The sequence below is a fragment of the Lissotriton helveticus genome, chromosome 4_1 (genome assembly GCF_964261635.1).
Source record: "Lissotriton helveticus chromosome 4_1, aLisHel1.1, whole genome shotgun sequence".
Lineage (NCBI taxonomy): Eukaryota > Metazoa > Chordata > Amphibia > Caudata > Salamandridae > Lissotriton > Lissotriton helveticus.
Window position 1 is genome coordinate 1,609,220,567 of NC_136063.1, and position 21,300 is coordinate 1,609,241,866.

Sequence of the window (21,300 nt, forward strand, 5' to 3'; positions counted from 1 at the left end):
TTCTTATTAAATGACCGTACAAAATCACAAAGCAAATTGATGGAATCCTGTCGCACACTGCAAATACTACTACACTTCCAGGTGTACACAGGACCCTTAGCACGTCTTCCTAAAACCTCATTACCTAACACCTCTTCTGCCTCTGTTGTCACAAGTTTTTCTTTTTCAACTGGACAACCATCTTTCACTTCATAAGCACGACCACTGGTGTCCACTGCATGCACCAAATCATTATCCTGGAAATAACTCTCCTCATTAAAAAATGCCTCACAGCTTGAACTATGCATCCATTCTCCAGAAAAAACTTCACAAAAATTACTACGATTAACTATTCTCTTCCATCTACTACTTCTTTTGAAATCATAAATTGCCTTGTTTAGCTTCCTAATTCTATTGATTATCAAAATAAATAACTTACGTTTAATTTCAAATGCCTGATCAATAACTTTCTCAACTTTTTTTTTTCTCTTATAAAAAACCAGTTTCTGTTGACCTTTCTTAATATTTTTTAACAAATTGCCAATTATCCTGTTGCGGAACATTCGTTTACGAATCTCCCTAAACTGTTGTTTCCTTCTACTATCATGCACAGAGTTATCTCTTGCTCTAGCAGTAACATTTTTGATTGGCCTTTCCTTTCCATTTGAATTCCTTCTCGTTTTATGGACTGAAACATTTTCTGTAGTAATATTTTTTTTACTACACATATTTCTTATGAAATATTTTGTGCTCTTACCCGGTGCTTTCTTCGTGACTTGACAAATCTTTTTGTTAGAGGACTGCTGCTTATTTTCTTTCACCTGCTGTCTTTGACGTTTTGCAGCCTTTCTCTGTCTTTCTATTGTTGGCATGGTGAAATCTTGAAATGATCTGCAGTTGAATCTGTGGTAAAATATAATAACATTTTTTATTAACCATTATTACCAAACAGTAAAACAATAACAGTGATCAAAAACTTAACACACTACTTGACATTTTAAATAGAAGATTTTTTAGTCCTTGCAAATTTACAATACAGAAATAGCAGAAAAGAAATGACATTTATATTTATGTTACCTGTGCTATTTTATATGTGAATCTGATCTAATTTTATGAGCATATTTTAATATTTTATTGAAGACACTACACATAACCTGCTTTTGAAGGTGTCTTTATTTTTAAATTAAACGGTTTACCTTTTTACTTTTTATTAATTATAAATTTTAAAAATAAATGTTTATATTTCCATAGGCTCAAGCAGGTCAGCTTCCCATCCTATGTCATATAATTCGGACAAATCTGCATCCTCATCACGCTCTTCTTCATCCTCAGGATTTAAATCATCCAAGGGATCAACATCCACTGATGTTTCAATTACAAGTTCAATGATGAGGTCAAAATCAACTGATTGCAGATTGTCGCTCATGTTGAGGTTGTCTTTATCTTTAAAGAAAGATAACAACAATGAGATGTTGCAGAGTAAGAGACAAATCTCAGAGATTATAATAGTAAAATTGTTTAACAAGAGTAATATTTTGCAGCTATTATTTAGCCATGTCCAGCAATGCTGAGCAGGTGAAGACTATGTCTAAATTTTCAGTGAACAGGACTCATCTCTTCTTAACCTTGGATAAGCCTCACCGACTCTGTGTGTCCTGCACATACTTAAATGTAAAGGGGCAGATTTATGTTAAATGGCACATCCCCAGGCATGCACCAGTTAACGTGCACCACTACTCTGCCACCCATGGTGTGCCGTATTTACAATCAGATAGGAGAAAGCTTCGTCAAAACCCTGCGCCTGCTTTAAGCAGGCATAGGTCTTGACACAACATTGTGGAGATGGGGCACCCCTGAGCCTTGCTTGAGCTGCATCGCACTTGCGATACAACTCCAGCAATCACTACCTTTACAGCACAGATACGTCACGCATCTGTGCCATTTTTGCCCCATGATGCCCCGTATTCTAAATGCAGCACACCATGGGTGGCGGAACAGCGGCGCAGGATGACTGACACATCCCTGGTGATGCACCAGTCATCATAAATCTATCCCTAAGCTTCTTATCTTGTTACAGATGAACCGCCATATGTAGCATGAAACTATTTTGCATTTCCTAAATAGCGAATTTTAAGGAATAAATAGCAATTCTTTACCATTCCTAATTTGCAATGAGCAAATTGCTAATTGCAAGTTACCCATTCATTTCCATGGGCTAGGAGGCTCATAGGAATGAAGGTTTAATTTGCGATTAGCAATTTGCTCATCACAAATTAGGAATTTTTCCAAGGGTGCAGGGGTGTCTCAAGAACACCCTGCTGCACCCCTGAAAAAGAAATTTGGGGGCATATGACACACATACATGCCCTAAGGGCATGTGTTGGCGTCATATGGCACCTTTTGTTTTTTTGAAAAAAAGCTTTTTGAAAAGAATTCACAAATTACCACCAATTTACCACAATAGTTTCCAAATCCTTAATGTCATTTTTTACATATTTTTTGTTTGATACATTGCATTTAAGTAGTCACAAAATTTGCAAATCCTTCAGTGCAATTGCAAAATAAGGAATAGAAAATTTTGCTACTCCTTATTTTGCATCAAACTTGTTTGATACATACCATTTGTCTAATTAACATTCGCAAAGGCCGAAATTCGTAGAATTTTGATCTTTGCGAATGCTAATTAGCTTGATACATATGGCCCCAAGTGAGGCCTGTCTTGCGACATGGTGCATCTTTTGCATCACTGCTGCATCGGTTTCATGTGGTACGTTTTTTTTACACCATGACATATCTGCCTAAATGCATCAATTTGTAATGTTGTCGCCTCATAGCAAATCTTTTGCACCGCCGCTGCATCATAAAAGTGACGCACAGTGGCACAAAAGAGGCATACACCTATCATAAATCTGTCCCTAGCATTTTAAAAGATTAATCCAGGATGACGATAAGGTGTGGCCTATCCAGAGGTTTGTTTAAGGTGAGGCCTACTCAGGATTGCAGATTAAAGTTACGCTTGATGAAGAATACAGAGGAGATAATACATGTAAAGGCCTACCAATGAAGTAAGTAATGTGCACTTTATTGCGCCAGTCATCATAAATGTATCCCTAAGCTTCTTATCTTGTTACAGATGAACCACCATATGTACCATCAAACTATTTTGCATTTCCTAAATAGCAAATTTTAAGGAATAAATAGCAATTCTTTACCATTCCTAATTTGCAATGAGCAAATTGCTAATTGCAAATTAGCACCGCCGCTGCATCATAAAAGTGACGCACAGTGGCACAAAAGAGGCATACACCTATCATAAATCTGTCCCTAGCATTTTAAATGATTAATCCAGGATGACAATAAGGTGTGGCCTATCCAAAGGTTTGTTTAAGGTGAGGCCTACTCAGGATTGCAGATTAAAGTTACGCTTGATGAAGAATACAGAGGAGATAATACATGTAAAGGCCTACCAATGAAGTAAGTAATGTCCACTTTATTGCGCCAGTCATCATAAATGTATCCCTAAGCTTCTTATCTTGTTACAGATGAACCACCATATGTACCATCAAACTATTTTGCATTTCCTAAATAGCAAATTTTAAGGAATAAATAGCAATTCTTTACCATTCCTAATTTGCAATGAGCAAATTGCTAATTGCAAGTTACCCATTCACTTCCATGGGCTAGGAGGCTCATAGGAATGAAGGTTGCAATTTGCGATTAGCAATTAGCTCATCACAAAATAGGAATTTTTTCAAGCGTGCAGGGGTATCTCAAGAACACCCTGCTACACCCCTGAAAAAGAAATTTGGGGGCATATGGCACACATACATGCCCTAAGGACATGTATAGGCGTCATATGGCACCTTTTGTTTTTTGGAAAAAAATGCTTTTTGAAAAGAATTCGCAAATTACCACAAACTAGAAGTTGGTGGTAGTTTCCAAATCCTTAATATCATTTTTTACATATTTTTTGTTTGATACATTGCATTTAAGGAATCGCAAAATTTGCAAATCCTTCAGTGCAATCGCAAAATAAGGAATAGCAAATTTTGAATTAAGGACATTTTAAGTAATTTCCACATGTGCAGTGTTTTCAAATTATGATTTGAAAATCGTTTTTGGGGAAAAGTAATGGTTTGCTAATTTATGACAAGGACATAATGGTGTATGCTTCTCTATAAGGCATTTCAGTGTCTCTGATGTCATTTTTCCCATATTACATTATAAGACCTTTCCCCATGGAGCACATTCCTTGTAAATATGCTCCCACCTGTGCATGGTGAATTTAGATTTTGACTGTTTGAGTCACATAGCCATGTTAAAAGTCACCCCAAAAAATTGCAAACGCTTTAAAAAAACACATTCATGTGTCTTAAGGACATTTTAAGTCATTTCCCCGTGGACAGTGTTTTGTAAGTGGCGCAAAAGAGGCATACACCTATCATAAATCTGTCCCTAGCATTTTAAATGATTAATTCAGGATGACGATAAGGTGTGGCCTATCCAGAGGTTTGTTTAAGGTGAGGCCTACTCAGGATTGCAGATTAAAGTTACGCTTGATGAAGAATACAGAGGACATAATACATGTAAAGCTCTACCAATGAAGTAAGTGATGTCCACTTCATTGCGCCAGTCATCATAAATGTATCCCTAAGCTTCTTATCTTGTTAGACATCAACCGCCATATGTATCATATAACTATTTTGCATTTCCAAAATAGCGAATTTTAAGGAATAAATAGCGATTCTTTACCATTCCTAATTTGCGATGAGCAAATTGCTAATTGCAAATTACCCATTCATTTCCATGGAGCAGGAGGCCCATAAGAATGAAGGTGCAATTTGCGATTAGCAATTAGCTCATCGCAAATTAGGAATTTTTCCAAAGGTGCAGGGGTGTCTCAAGAACACCCTGCTGCACCCCTGAAAACGAAATTTGTGGACATATGGCGCACATAAATTTTAACAACATTCCTTTACCTCAAAAACGATTTTCAATTCATAATTTGAAAACACTGCCCACAGGGAAATTACTTAAAATGTCCTTAAGACACATGAAAGTGTTTTTTTATTGCCTTTCCAGCATGGTTGGGTCACTTTTAACATGACTATGTAACACAAACATTTAAAATCTGAATTTCCCATGCACAGGTCGGAGCATATTTACAAGCAACTTGCGCCACAGAGAAAGGTCTTACATTAAAATGGGAAAAATAACATCAGGGACAGTCAATTGCCGTATAAAGAAGCATACACCATTATGTCCTTGTCATAAATTTAAAAACAATTCCTTTTCCCCAAAAACGATTTTCAAATCATAATTTCAAAACACTGCACATGGGAAAATTACTTAAAATGTCCTTAAGACACATAAAAGCGTTTTTTGATTGCCTTTGCAGCATGTTTGTATCACTTTTAACATGGCTATGTAACACAAATATTCAAAATCTAAATTTTCCATGCACATGTGGGAGCATATTTACAAGCAATTTGCGCCACATAATTCATAATTTTCTCCTAAAAGCACACTATTCTCTATCTAAATTAAAGAAATATTTTCTCACCTTAGCAAATACTTTGAGTTTGAAAACAGTCTCAGAAACACACCAATTTGTCTTCAGCAGAGCAAAAGGTATGCACTCCAGAGTCTGCAGCTATCAAAAGCACAGAAATGCTGTAATTCTTCACACATATCTCTCATGTCACCCAATCAAAACTCTTCCCTCACTTTTTTTCAAATGAAAACCCTTCCCTCCTCTGCCCTTTCTGCCTTTTCTGCATGGCAACCACCTCTTGGAAGACTTCTGGTGTTTGCAAGTTCACACAACTTTGTTGCAATTGAACTCTGAACTCTCAGTGCACCTCCATATCCAGTGCATTCTTTCATTTAATGATTTTTTATTGACCATTCAAAATACATCTTTCAAAGAACACATCCGTGCACCCTAACTTTCTGTTTTCAGCAATCAAAATCCACCAATCACTGTTACTGCTTCATGAACACAGAAACTCCACAGTTTTTTTCATTTTAAACTCTCATTTTTTCAACTGCCATTTCATTGCCACACTTCATCTGACTGCAGGAGAACCTTCTCTCACCATGTTTTCTGTCTGGATTGTTGGACATAGTTATATTCACTGGGCTCAAAGGTACGTTGAAAACAGGAAATTACCTAACCTCAATTTACAAGATGTGGAAATTAAGTGGTTTGGCCACAGAGGATTAAAATGTCACCAATTGATACCATTGGTGAAAACCTTTATGCATTTGCCCAAACCTGACCTGTTAATTGTGCACTGTGGAGGTAATGACTTGGGCACTTTGACTGGTGTAGGTCTGGAAATGCTTTTAAAGGACACCTTTGAGCAATTAATGGCACTTTTTCCTCAGACTGCCTTGGTATATTCAAATATATGCCAAAGACAGAAATGGAGGTGGTCAAACCAATTTTGTCCACAAATTGAGAAGTCGAGGAAGCATGTAAACAAATCTGTTTCAGCTTACATGAGAGACCATGGAATGGGCTCCCTGTACAACAATAACTTGCGTTACTACATGCAAGATATCTACAGAGGAGATGGAGTTCACTTCTCAGATGAGGGCAACAGAGTTTTCACTCTGAATTTAAGAATGTGCATTGGTACCTACTTATAAGTACCTAAATGTACCATAAACCCAAAAGCTCTTCTCAGAGCTACCCTACATCTGATCACTCACAATTATTATTTTACTCTAACATTTTTCACTAATTTCCAACAAAGTACGCTCCCTGGGGCGCTACCCGGTACGCGAACCGGGAGCTAACCTCGCGAATTTTTTTTTAAAAATGTTTTTTTTTCGCACATATAAGCCTCCTCAGCCACCCTCAGAAAACCTAGGGGGTCAAGATAACTCTACCGTGCCCCCTTCTACCCATTCTGAACATTATTTGCCCTCCATCTTGTATCTTAATTCGACCGAAACACAAAATGGTGGACTCCCGGAACGCTTAAGGTTCGCGAACCGGGGCGCTCAACGGTACGCGTACCGGGTCGCTCCCTGGGAAGCGCACCATCAAAAAAGGTGGGAAAGTAGTTCACAGAAAAGCCACTGGAGACAATTTCACCAAATATAGATTAGCTCATACTACATACCAATCCCTACCATTTTCACAAATTTGATTGGAATTCCATTTAGTCATTTAGCCTGTAGACCTCTCTAAATACCCTGAGGTAAATTACTTCACAAAACACATCTGAAGTGTTGGAATTGACAACCAATGAAAATGTTACTTTCATTTTCTACTTTTTTTACCTGACATTTCATTGGTTATATACCTGAATATATATAAAGGAAGAGAAGAAAACACAGCCATTTTGACTACTACTTCTTGCTGTACATTTCAATAGTATTTTCACTAATTCCTTCAACTTCTTTCTAAAGGTAAGTTTTTATTTTTAAAACTGAAGTATATTGTGCACTATAAGTTAATATGGTAAACTTTTTCTGATAGATATATACTATCCCTCTGTAGTAGTTATAGATTTAGAGAGACTTCTCTGTTATAGTTATGGATGGAGTTAGGCTTCTCTTGTATAGTTATGAATTTACTTACGTTAAATCACATACACTTTTTTATATTCCTACTTCCACTCTGATACTATACACTGCCCAAAGATAAATTCACTGATAAAAAATGCCTATCTAAAATTATTCCCAACATTGCCCTATCTCTACTAATATATATTTTTTTAATCCAAATTTCAGGCAAAATGGAAGGCGAAAACAAAGTTTCTTTTGAAATGGACCTGCAAGAGAGCAGCCAAGAATTGATTGATACAATTGATCAAATTGACATTGAATTTTTCGATGAAACTTGGGACAATGAACTACTGCAATGTGTACAAGCAGTAGATAACCTCCTTGCAAATGAGGACATTTTACACCCTCAGAGACTACAATGTATATTCCATGATAATTATGAAATTTCTGACAATGAAATGTTAGAAAGTTTAATAAATTATGAAACACAATCACAATTAAAAAAAATGCTTAAAAAATAAAAAAAATAAAAAATAATCAACAAAAACAACAATCAATTAACATACAGCATTTGAAAAGTCTATCATTCATTTTTCATTGCAGTACGCTGCCCAGAACGCTTCCCGGTTCGCGGACCGGGCGCTCCCCACGCAAAAAAAAACAAAAAATGTTTTTTGTTTTTTTTGCCCCGCGGGGCCCTTTTAAAACCTCCACATTAAACCTCTGGGGTCAGGGAGGATCTAGTATGCCCCCTTATGGTCATTTTCGCCTTTGGTTTGGCCTCCTCTTGTCTCTCAATCCTACCGAGAGACAAGATGGCGGCCGCTCCGGACTGTTTAGAATGTTAACAGACACCGGAGAGCCAATCAGCTTAGCTACGCGAAGTTCCGGTACGCTTAAGGTCCGCGGACCGGAGCGCTGCCCGGAGCGCGCCTACAGATATATATCTTTTTTTAAACGTTAATTTCTCAAAATCCACTGGAGCACATATATTGAGACCTAGAAAAGGCACATCGGGCTACCAGTCCCTACAATTTTGCCAAGTTTCATGCAAATCCATTCAGCCGTTCGGGCTAAAAGTGAGGCCAACCGCCCTATGGAAAACTCAATGTTAAAAACACGTTTTGCGACCCCCCTTTTTTCTCGGCCCCCCCTTGACGAAACCCCCCCAAATTTCCAAGGGCTGCTCAGAAACAAAATGTTCCATTTTCCAGAAAATTTCAGCCAATTCCGTCCACAAACGCCAAAGTTATTAGACATAGAATTTTCAAAAATCCCATAGGGAAAAAATCCTAACTATATATACCTACTGGCGACCGCCAGTAGGTAATATATATATATATATTTTCGCTCCAGATCACCAAAATGGGGTCACTCTCGGGCGGGTGCTGTTTGTGGTGGTGTACCACATAATATTATCGCTCCATACTCCTGTGTCCTCGCCGGGAAAAGAGTAACAGCACTTGTGGGGAGATTTTCAATTCAGTTTATTCTCAACAAACAAAACAGACGCGTTTCGGGTTACCTTCATCAGTGTTTACTGTCAACACTGCGAGGGGCCATTTTGAATGCATTGCGTCATACATCAAAGACATAGAAAGTGGACTTGCGATGTTACTATGTATATCATTCGTAAATTTGTATAAACGCTCTTTTGCATGTATAATACAATATTTACATTTATATAATCATTTTTACAGTCTTGTCCTTGTTTATTTACATATTTACATTGTACAGATAGTCACCCGGATTTATCATAGTATAAATTACTCTGCTTGCCGTCATCGTAATCTAGCCGTGTATCGGCATAGCCGCTGTTTACCTCAATGTGCTCCATGCCCCATTTTATGAGAAAAACAGTGGAACCATCTAATTATCGGCTATTCTGCCTCTTCAATATAAACCTCTATGCTTGTTACGGCTATAGTATCCCGTGTGATCTATCTTTGCAACTACTGTTGTTCTTATGTTTCACTATTCCACTATCTAGCTATAGGTTAAAGGTTTTTAACTGCAAATGGTTATGTTCTGAATACTATTTCTTTGAGTATATTTTTAACATTTTTTTTGCCCAGATGTACCGCCAGTTCCTCCCCTTTGTTAAGTGCATTTGGGACTTTTGACTGTAGATCAATATTGTAGCAGGACTCTAGTCTCCGTAATTTAAGTACCCTATCTCCTCCTCTAGGGTCTACTGGTACGTGATCTAAGGCAAAATATTGCAACAGCTCCCTGTTGCTAGCATGTTTGGTGGCAAAGTGTCTGGCTACTGGGTAGCTGAAGTCCTTGTTTGCAATTGCACGCTGGTGCTCTAGGATCCTGATTCTAACACTATGTACTGTGCTTCCTATATATCGAAGCCCACACGGGCAGGTTAAGCAATACACAGCATGTGTTGTGTGGCATGTTAGGAATTTGTTGATGTTCTTTTTCTTTTTTAACCCCGGTATGTCATAAGATAAAACTTTTTTGCTTTTTGCACAGGCCTTGCATTTCCCGCAGGGAAAAAAGCCTCTCATGTCTTTAATCCTGCCTTTTTTTCGGGAATGGCTTGAAGATGACTATGGACCAGCCGGTCACGTAGTGATCTTGCTTTTTTAAAAGTAATGAGTGGGGCCTGTGGGATGTCCTTGCCAATGATAACATCAGTTTTTAGGATGTGCCAACTTTTTTTCATGATGTTCCTTAAAGTGTTAGCATCGTCTGAGTAGGTGGTAATTAGTCTGAACTTTCCTCCATCTTTTTCATGATTAATTTCCTTCTTTTTCTCTTTTAACAATTCACTTCTTGGGATTTTCTTTACTTTTTCTAGGGTTTTAGTCAGAAGATCATGAATATATCCTCTGGTTTTAAACCTTGCAATACTGTCTCGTGCTGCTGATATAAAGTCACAGTCCCTAGAACAGTTCCGTTTTAATCTCAGGAATTCTCCATATGGGATACTTTTTACATGTTTCTCTGGATGGTTGCTGTTTGCTTGTAATATAGAGTTCCCTGCAGTTTTCTTTCTGAAAAGTTCTGTCTCCAGTTTTCCATCTTTCTCAAAAACTCTTAGGTCTAAATAATTAACAGTCGTGGGGCTTATGTCTAAGGTCAATCTGAGATTATTTTATTCTTGTTCAGGTGGTTGACAAATTCCTCAGCTGAACTTGACGACTTCTTCCAAACTAGGAAGAGATCGTCAATATACCTGTACCAGACAACGATATTTTTGACCCATTTTGAGTTCTCCGGGTCTTGTGATACCTGCTCCTCCCACCAGCCTACGAACAAGTGCGCGTAGCTGGGGGCGAAGCAGGTACCCATCGCTGTTCCAGATATTTGTCTGTACATGCTTAGTCAAATGTTTGACTAAGGCGGATGCCGAAATGCATCATGTTTGCTTAAGAAATAAAGGAATATGGATCTGAGAACCCTATAAGAGTGCTTTTCTTTCACAGAGATATATGGGGGCGAGAAAATGGAGTGTTGATAATTTACGCGGATGCACCACCGTGACTCAAGCACCCGTTCGAGAGTGCACCCGCTAAGGTGTAACAAAGCAGATATATATATAGATATATATATATATATATATGGAAAGAAAACTTCCAACACATACCAGCTTCACTTCTCTGAGGGTCAGTGCGAGTTCCGGGTGTCGGAGCCCGGCTTGTAAATGTTTTGAAATTCCGTGGGCTTGTTCGCACATAGAATAAGACTCGCACACCATGGTTCATGTTAGCAAAGATTAGATGTTATTGGTGACGCGTTGCGACCGGAACAGTCTTTTTCACAAGCCAGTTTTGCAACAAACAAATCCACCATTTTATTGTGTATTTACAAGACATCAAGAAAGGACCGATGCGCAATGATTAATGCATGGAAAATGAAGACAGACTATTATACGTTCTACATATAAATCCAGAGCCATGTACCAGATCATTATTAAACCTTGCGCAAATATATATATTTCATATTTACAAATGAAGTTGATTTCAAAACACATGTTTTAAATATTATAAACGTTTTTTGACACAATATTTTATTTCACACTAGTGCATCCGATTTAAAAACGATAATCAAGGAAAACAGTCAACTTTCAAATTTCAATATATGTTCTGGTGTATGCTCCTATAAGTTATACAATCATGGCCAAGTGGCCTGTTATGTAGTTGTATGGACCTGATCCATATTTTGGTCCCTGATAATGAGTGATAGGGGGCAATCCTACTAAGACTCCAATAGGATGTCCTATGTGTATCCCAAATGAACTACCCTAAGTATGATTTTATAAGCTCAAGAAGTGAGGGGGGTTATATACAGGGGAACATCACTACAAACACAGTGATAGGTGGGTGAAAGGTGCAAAATACATTAAGGGCACAACAGGGGAGAGCAAGGGGTGGGCAGATTGACTGGTCCTCAACACATTACCCATGTATTTTCGATCTGATTGATCACTACCCTCATAGGTTTAGAGTAAAGTTTATATATGGGCATATCGAGAACATCATGTTGCCCAGAACTCATTAAATCTAATTAAATTAAATTAAATTAAAATAAATATAATCCGTGAGATAAGTGTTGCATCACATTGGAGAAGAGATTGATGCAGGCTACGCTTCATGTGAAGTTTCCAACCTGCTGATGCTGTGTCAAGACAGAGGGGCCTCCGTCAGGCCACAGCATATACTCTGCAGTCTCCAACTTCAGGTTTGATACTTATTTTATTCTCCCTGGGCTATGATCCCCTGCCTTGATCAAATATAGAGCCCAAAGTTACAAATTTCATTTAAATGCAAAGTTGACTTCACATGACCCCATGGACATAAACAACATACTTCATACTGTCACAGAGTTAATTTCTTACACAGTATTTATGTAAATTGCAAAGGAATTGTTATGTTGTCATTTTTAGTGCTTTTTCTGTTTTTGCGCTTTTTTCAGTTTTACTTTTTTCGCAATTGGCTTTTCTTTCATTATTTCAAATGGACTTTATTGTACCACAAACAGGCACAACCACAAGCCTGTGTGTGTCTCTTCCGGTCTGTGCATTACTTTTAGTGAAACTAGCATTGCATCACAAAATCCTCCCTGCGCATACAACATGGTTGTTATCAGATATGATACATTGTGTTTGGATTTCTCCCTGTTCCATAATCAAATGATCAGTCAGAATTACATGCTTAGCATAATGAAAAGTGCAAGTGCTAATTATTCCGCTATCCTGTACGGAAACAAGGGCTTGTGTTGTGTCATTCCTTCTTATGAACAATTTATGCAGGCAAATCAAGGTGCATGGATCTCAAGGGTGGGATGAAAGACATTTTCATCTGCTAATGAATTTAGCATTGTTTAATGAATCAACACAATTTTTTGTTAGACTTTTTATGGGTCTAGCTTACTGTTGGTTATGGCACATTTTGAGCAGATTTATCAGTGGAGGGGACAAATGAGAGAGGAATTAGACTTTTATTCACTAATAACGTTGGTGCTGTTTTATTAATCTCTATGAAATGTGGTTTCTAGCAGACTAAGCTCAAAGCAAGGCCAGGCTAGCCCTACAACCAAATTCCTGTGCACACAGATGAGGATGGTTTGGAGCAGGGCTTGACCGAAGGCTGTGTACAGCCCAGAATGGGTACATGCAGGCCATGCACAGATTTTTTTGTTGGCCACAGCAGGTAAGTCACAAGGCCTGGTCCAACAGCCAAAATCCAAAGCACACAGTCAAAGGCCTTGCCCAGAATGGGTTGGAGCAGTGTCTAGCAACAGAACCTTTTGTGCCAGGCCAAACACCATGTACAGCAGGGATTAAAAATGTAGCAAATCATGATGTTCACTGGAAAAAAAACCTATTAAAAAGTGAGTTATAGTTCTGGCTTAATCTTGTCGAACCACTTACATTTTGCCTGTTATGGTTAGTAAGGCACATAATACATACCTCATGCCACTCATCATGGTTAAAACATCAATTTGGCAACAAATGTATGGATGAGATAATACGCTCCGTCTGAGCGTTCACGCATACGGCAACAGGCTGGAGTGATTGTAGGATCTCATGTCCGGAGTTCTACGCATCTTATCCATCCCTTAGGCTACCGGTATGTCTAACTAGGTGGTCTGAGGCAAACAAAGAGCAAGTGTCCAAAGTTAAGTGGCAGCATATTGTGCAGCCCTGATGAAACTGCCCAACAGAATAAGGCAGTGAAACATGTCGGCACTGGCACTAGGTAATGGTGTGCATGATTAGCTACCAGCCTTTTTACTGACACAGCACCTAAAAATTGTCCCTATGAATAAAGTTGACTAAGGGAATTGGTTGCTGTGTGTTTTATGCACTTTTTTATGTTATATGTTTGTCACTAGCAAACTGTCTCTGCTCCTCACAATTTTTCACATATTTGTGTTGTTTGTGTTTGGACACTCTTTTCCTCTTTTTCTTTGAGGAACAAGTGGCGACCGATGATGAGACAGGGGCTTGTCTGGAAATTTCATACCAGTTACCCCGTTGGTGGTGTTTCCGTGAGGTGTCACTTGGTTTTCACACATTTTTTCTTGAGGAGAATGTGACTCCATACTTTGAAGGTGGAGGAGTGTGTTAGACCTAGTAGGGTCACACGTTTGGGTGTTCGTTGTTGGTCTGTCAAGGAAAAGTGGTCTTTTATTGCATTTTGGCGCATAGCAGTTAAAGCATTTTCACACTAATTGTGTGATGCTGGAGTGATTATCAGTACTTTATGACTGTTCTACTCCTCTACTGACTCGTATTGACGCCCCTGGACAGGGTCTTGTTGATTTTTCTATGACTTTTGAGTGGAGGGCGACCCTGCCTGTTTTCCCTCTGGGCTCCAATTGTGATTTGTAACAAATGTATGGAGCCAAACAAAAGAGCGATCAACACATTAACATTGCACCATAAATGGTGTTCATAGTTATGGCATGTGTTAAATGTATTATTCATCACTTCAAGTGGTTTGATTAGGTTGAGCCAGATTCATCATTGACTTTATCTTTGAGTAAGGCAAATTCCACAAGTTATTGTAAGGGGCTAATTCCATTCATATTTCAATTAAGTCAATTTTAGTGGTTTTACACAGTTTTACCATAACTCAGTTTGTATCTGTAGATTTTTCAGAAGATTTCACTGGTTCTTTTATGATGCACTTAATTTTCAACCCACGCCCCATAGAGACTTTGACTGTTTGCTTCGATGTTTGGTGAAGGGACTGACCCGCCAAGGGAAATACACAGCGAAGGAGTAGTGCAGGACATAGCCTGAGGCCACACTCAGCATCCAACTCCCTCCTTCACCTCCCCCAGATGATGAATCCTCACTGCATACAGATTTGAGATGTGCACGCTGGGCATTTTGCCCCTGCACTCAATTTGAAATATAAATCAAATAAATATGTTTTAACTTTAAAGTTTTAAATATAAAAATAACAAATTTTAAATTAATTAGAAACCTAACTTATAAATAAGTTTGTTACACATTTGATAAAAATAAAGATGTTAATGAGGGTGGGAGATTTTAATGTTATTTGCTCGAAATTGTTTTGCAATAAATTAATTGTATTTATTTATTTAAAGAAAAATAATACACTTTATACACTTCCTTATATTGTCCTTTAGGATTTAATTTTCTGCCCCAATAATGGAGAGCTCTACAAACAAGGGAAACGTTTCTAGTAGTAAATTTACACTCGTAATATCAGTTGTAGGAGTTTCCACCCTCTCATTTGGCAATAGAGTGAGTGATGCACCCCCGATTATTAAACGATATAATGTGGCAGTTTGTCTGTGATTACAGGGGCCTACCAGTGCAGTGTTGCTGATTGCAGGATGCTTAAATAGTGGGACATAAGAATATAGTGTTGGTCGTGTGATGATATTTCTAGTTGGTTACAACAATCAACCTTCATGGTTATAGAATTTACAGAGGTAATATCATCCTCTACCTACTTTAAAAGTGCTCACCATTTACCAAAATTAGTGATATCCCAGGAGTAGACATGTCAAATTAGGATGACCCCATGGCTCACCTTTGTGCTTTTAGAGTCAATGAAAAAAAACGGTTACACTCCACAACTCTATACGATGTTTCAGCAGATATGGGGCAGCATTATAAATTAATTAACTGAACCTCTAAAGCGGTGTCATAACTGCTGTAGAGCTGTGTGCGTATGCCACAGCTTTGAGGGTACATAGACATTGTAATCTCTTACACCATAAAATGCAGGACAGCCAGAGAAGGCCTCACATTCCCCTCTCATTCATCCTCTCTTAACTGCTCAAACCATATTGGCTTCTCAGCCACTGATGTGATGAACAATTGTGTATTGTATTATTTTTCCATTTATATAGTGCCCACAACCCTTAACCCCTTCCATGCTGCTGTCAGCACTACCTCGCTGGTGCTGCCGTCAGCCAATGGCCGACGCGGCCCCGCCTGTTTTTTAAAACGACCACACTCCGAAATTGCGGAAGCAGCCAACGGGTTCATGTAAAGTAGACGTGTTTTTTGGTGAGTAGCATGCTACTTCATGTCCCAGCCAAGTTAGAAAGAAAATACAGTGGGCCATAATATACATGTGGCGCATTTTCCTTGATTGCGCCAAGGACACTTTTTAAAATGTGCGCCCAGCGTAATCAAGAAAAAAAGGCACCATATTAGGGTGAATGAGCTGTCCAGGGCAGCACATTCATGTGAAAAACGAAGTGGCTGCTTTGAAGCCGCTCTGTGCTTTCACAGTGGAGACGGCAACCACCTGCACCTTTAAAGTGGATAAGAGATACCCTTGCAGGTGGGTGCAGTAAGTGACTGCACCCACCTGCAAGGGAATGTCTGGGGCATCCATGGGACCCCCTTTTTCCCCATCAGAGGGCTACAATCAGTGGGTGGACTGAGAGCTTCTTTGCTTCTGCGCCCGTGTCTGTAATACGGTGCAGGCACAGAGGCAATGGGATTCCCTCATTTGATTGGGGCCACGTCCCCATGTAGACGAGAGAATGCCGTCTTGTGAAAGGGCTGGCTCTGTATGTGCACTAGTGCTTTCGGTATTACAGAAGGGGACACACAAACTTCTGCGGCCCCTTTTGTAATACTAAAGTGCCCCAGGGGCGTTCAAAACTGATGCAAACGCCCGTTGCGTCCCCAGGTGCCATTCTGTAAAACGGATGTATGTCATGACAACGCGGGCTTTACCCCGCGCTGCCATTACGATGCATCCATTACAACGCAAGTCATTACAAAGACTTGTGCTGTAGGCGCTGGATTGTGGAATAGTTTAATTTTCTATTCCAACTCCAGCCCACGTAATAGATGGGAAGGTGTTGGATTAGAAAATAAAACTATTCCTTTACCAAGAGCGCCCTCCAGCGCAAGTCGTTGTAACGACTTGCGTTGTGATGGCAGTGTTGTAATGGCAGCGCGGGGTAAAGCCCGCGTTGTCATGGCTGTTTACCCTGTATAAAGGCCCATGGTGTCTTTTCATTCAACAAAAAAACACCCCTTAACATTACCCTTGTGTTCTCTATCCTCCACAATTAATCAAATATCTGCTCTCCTGACATCCACCTCCAACATCCTCAGCATTACAATTCCCTATGGCGACCAAATTTAGAAAAACAGTAAGGACCCATGCTCCCTAAGCAAATCACAACACTGCAATGCAGCATTGTGATTGGTCAGGAAATGGAAGCCTGTGCACGTTCTCCACCCAGGCTGTATTACATGCAAAGTGCGCATGACCATTTAGCTGGCCCAAGACAGCCAGCCAAACAGTCATGGGCACTTAAGGGGCCGATTAGGATGGCGGACGGACTTGCGTCCGTCCGCCATCCCAGAGGTGGAGGGACCGTTCGCATGGGCTGCGGCGGTCCCTCCGTGCAAATTAGGATGTGACCGCCACCCTGGCGGTCACATCCTGGATATTTAACATTGCGGCGGGTGCTGCTTCAAGCAGCACCCGCCGCAATGTTAAAAGTGCATGTTTTACATTTACATGCACAAAGCGGCAGGCACCGCGCGGTGCCTGCCGCTTTGTGCATGTAAATACTGGGGGGTACCATAGGTACCCCCCATGTGCACCCCCCACCCGCCTACACCCTGGGGGCCCGCAACGGGCCCCCAAAATCAAAAGTACACATGCTTTTCCACGGCGGAAAAACCGCCGCGGAAAAGCATGTTTACTAATGCATCCTAATTTGGCTGGCGGTGTCTGATAGACACTGCCAGCCAAATGAGAGCTTTTCCGCCGCGGTTGTAATCTGACCGCGGCGGAAAAGCAGCGGACAGAAACCAAGACCCACCAGCCATCGTAATGCGGCGGTGGGTCTTTGGTGACTCCGCAGAGGATTTTCCGCCTCCTCCGGGCCGGCGGTGGCTTCCGCCGGCCCGGAGGAGGCGGAAAATCCTCCATCCTAATCGGCCCCTTAGAGAGTGTCAGCACTCCTGCACTGCCCAGCCAAGATCCGCACCATTCAACTGTATCAGCATGGAAAGATAAAATGATAATAACCATGTATTACTATCATTGTATTTTTCCTTTTTTGCAGTGCTGAAAGGCGGAAGGTCGACGCTGCTGCGCCTTTGGGGAGGTGCCATCCCTGCGAGCCTTGCCTGGATCTGCTGAGCAGGAGGTGGGTTGTCACTCAGGAGCGCCATCCATAATTCTTCCCCTCCCTCAAGGTCTAGAGACCTAGGAAAGGCGGCGAATCGCTACCAGACAAAGCACATGCTTCGGGTCCTGTACTTCAATGCTCTAATCTCCCTGCAGTGAAAATATGTTTTTCTTTCTGCTCTGAACTAAGCTCAGCAAATAACCGGTTTTCAAAACTAGTTTTTGTGCCAATGGCTTCCTATTGATAGTATTCATCGCAAGGAAATGTTTAAGGTGCATATATTTCATTTTGGATTCACTCGTGTTTATAGCAGATTAATTAGACTTCAACCTGCGGTGAGTGAAGTACATTTAGCAAATGATGTGCTAAAAGCAACTAAAGTAAGATGGCATTTAACAATGAAACATAGATCTCTTCTAGGCAAGATGAGTGTTGTTTTTTGCTGGCAAGTTTTCAAGTAAGCAACCAAGGGAAAGATTTAGCCCCCACCCCAGAAAGAGCGCACAGAGTTTCAATAAGTGGTACATACCGAATTGACTCCTTCAGAAAAAGCCTGGTTCTATTAACAGAATTTGACGTGTGCAGGACAATGAGTGCGCACAGTGTAGCAGAGCAGTTAAAAATACTTCTGGCCTTTGGCATCCCAATCGTTGTTGCATCTCTGATATGTCTGCAAACCTGACAGTTGATGGCTCAATGGCAATTGAATGCGGCGACTGACATCAAGGGACGCTCATTTAATTGCCTATGTCTGGTGGTATTATAAACTGACAATGCTGCAGGATTTTCCGTTTTAAAAGCCAGTGCAGAACAGAACATCTGAATGAGAGTTGTGTGATATTCTTAGTAATTTCACACATCTCTGCAGTTTAATGACTGGAGCCTCTGTTGAATCAGCATATCTGATCGGCTGTTCAAGTGTGAAGAAAGGGTGGATTGGAAGTCTTTACAGTTACTCCTCATGGCGCTTGAACACTAGCACAAAACAAAGCCCTCACAAGTAGAAAGGTAGAGTGACCATAAAGATATCTGCAGTTCTGCTGTTAAAAGTGTGATGCCATCTATTTACAACCTAGACTTCCCTTTGCTTCTCCATGTGTTGAAATAGGAAATGACTATTATGCATTGCTTGCTGTTTCACACAGAAATTTAAGACCATATTTATCATTATTTCACACAATGCATCAAGAACTATATCTTTCAGGAAATGGCACATTCCTGCTCTCCCTTTTTGCTGGCTCACAAACTTCTGCCTAGAGCCAGTTTGTGCAGGAACAAACGCCTTCCTACACACAAATAACCCTCTAAGGCTTGTTCCTCTTTCTACATGTGGTGCTGAATGCAGCACACATATAAAGAGGATAAAACAAGGAATAATAAAGATATTTCCCCTCATTATGCCTCCCCTGGGAAGGCATAGCTTTCTGACGCAATCCCAGGTCAACCACTCATGGTAAATCTGAGAATCCCTTAGAATCCATGGGTGAATGTGTGGTAAACCCACGCTTCACCCCTTGAATGCCTCACTGAGGCCGAGTAATGTAAGATCAAGGCTTGTGCTGCCTTAAATGACTCTAGATTTACCGAGCCACACAAGGACACCCAAGGATCCTTGTGTGGCCTGGTAACTCTCATTATGGGTTTTGCATAACCCTGCATCCCCTTGCATGGCACAATGATGATGCAAACTCCCTGATAGAGATGCCCTGGGTGACTATCAATGGCAGCAGTGCTCAAGCATGTTTACAGATTACAAAATGAAATGCACCCGTTTTGCTTGTTTATGAAGGTAGCTGGGAAAGAAGACTGGGTCATACTGCTCTCTGCTTACCTTGAAAACATTATTAGGAAACTGGAGTGCCTAATTTGTGCAGTTGGCTGTCAGTGGAGTTCACAAGTACTCGTTTTTTAGGGGTAGATAGAACTTATTTTTCATCAACATACTTTGACCCAGAGTAAGAGAGCAAAAGACATAATATTAAGAGAGGAGGTAGAGAAAAGTCAAAAAGCCGTGACAAAGGGAGAGAGCACGGAAAAAAGAATCTTAAACAGCTTGGTAAATAGTGAGGTAGTGCAGAGTGGTAAAAGTGATAAACATGAGGTTGATCCAAGAATGAGCAAGAATAGACAGTCTTGGGTATTCAACAATCTCAGCATTCTGCAGTGTTCAGTGTTGGCTTTGGGATTCAAAGAAAAAATGTGGATCCCTGCTCTTATATTTAAGCACTAGAAAGAAACTGAATTCAGTCAATATATTTTAAGGACATATTGACTCAATTCAATTTCTTCAATTTCAATCCATAAACATGTTAAGTGTAGGCACCCAAAATGATTTCAATGTATTTCTTGTATTCAGTTTCTCACTACTTAATTTGTAAAATGTGTGCACGGACCCATGATTTTCTAGGGAGCCTGCTGCCCCAGCACTGTTGGTGTGTGAAATTTGCAACAAATCTTGTGGTCATAAGACAGACATTTTCAGCACCAACAAGTCTCCTGCAGCAAAAAACCATACAGAACTATGCTTTACGTGGAATGATAACTTTGCACATTCACCATCAACTGAACATCTGGAGATAGATGAGATGACATCAGCATAATACACATTTCACACAGGCTTAATGAACATATGTAGGGGAATTTACATGTAGCACAATGTATTTGTTTTTAAAGCAAATTAACAATTTAAACTGTGGTCACTCTTAAAAAATGCAAACCTGAATTGTCAAGTGTTTTTGAGACAAGGAAAGTCTTTTTAAGCTCTCTCAGAGCCGGTTTGAATGATAATTGCTGGTGTGCAATGTTGCACTAAGTAGTTAAGTGTAAGAAATATGGATATTAATTGAAGGGGGTGAGTACTACCCACCTCAAGTAATAACACCAAAAGTCACTAAATTGACCAGAATTCAACCCTCTGGTTGCTTTGGCACAGTTCAGACATGCTTAACTTATAGACAATGTATGAGGTATTTATTCCCAAACCAATTTAGAAAAATAGAGTACATTATAATAAATAAAATGACACCTCAACAATTTAAACCCCAATGAGTTAAACCAGAGTTATTCATTTTTAAAGCTTAAACGATAAAATAGCTGCAAAATGCTTTAAGCACCTACCACAGATATCTTGCTGCTCTTATCGCTACCTATGGGAAAATTAAGGCTGACCATAATGCAGAGCAGGCACTGGAT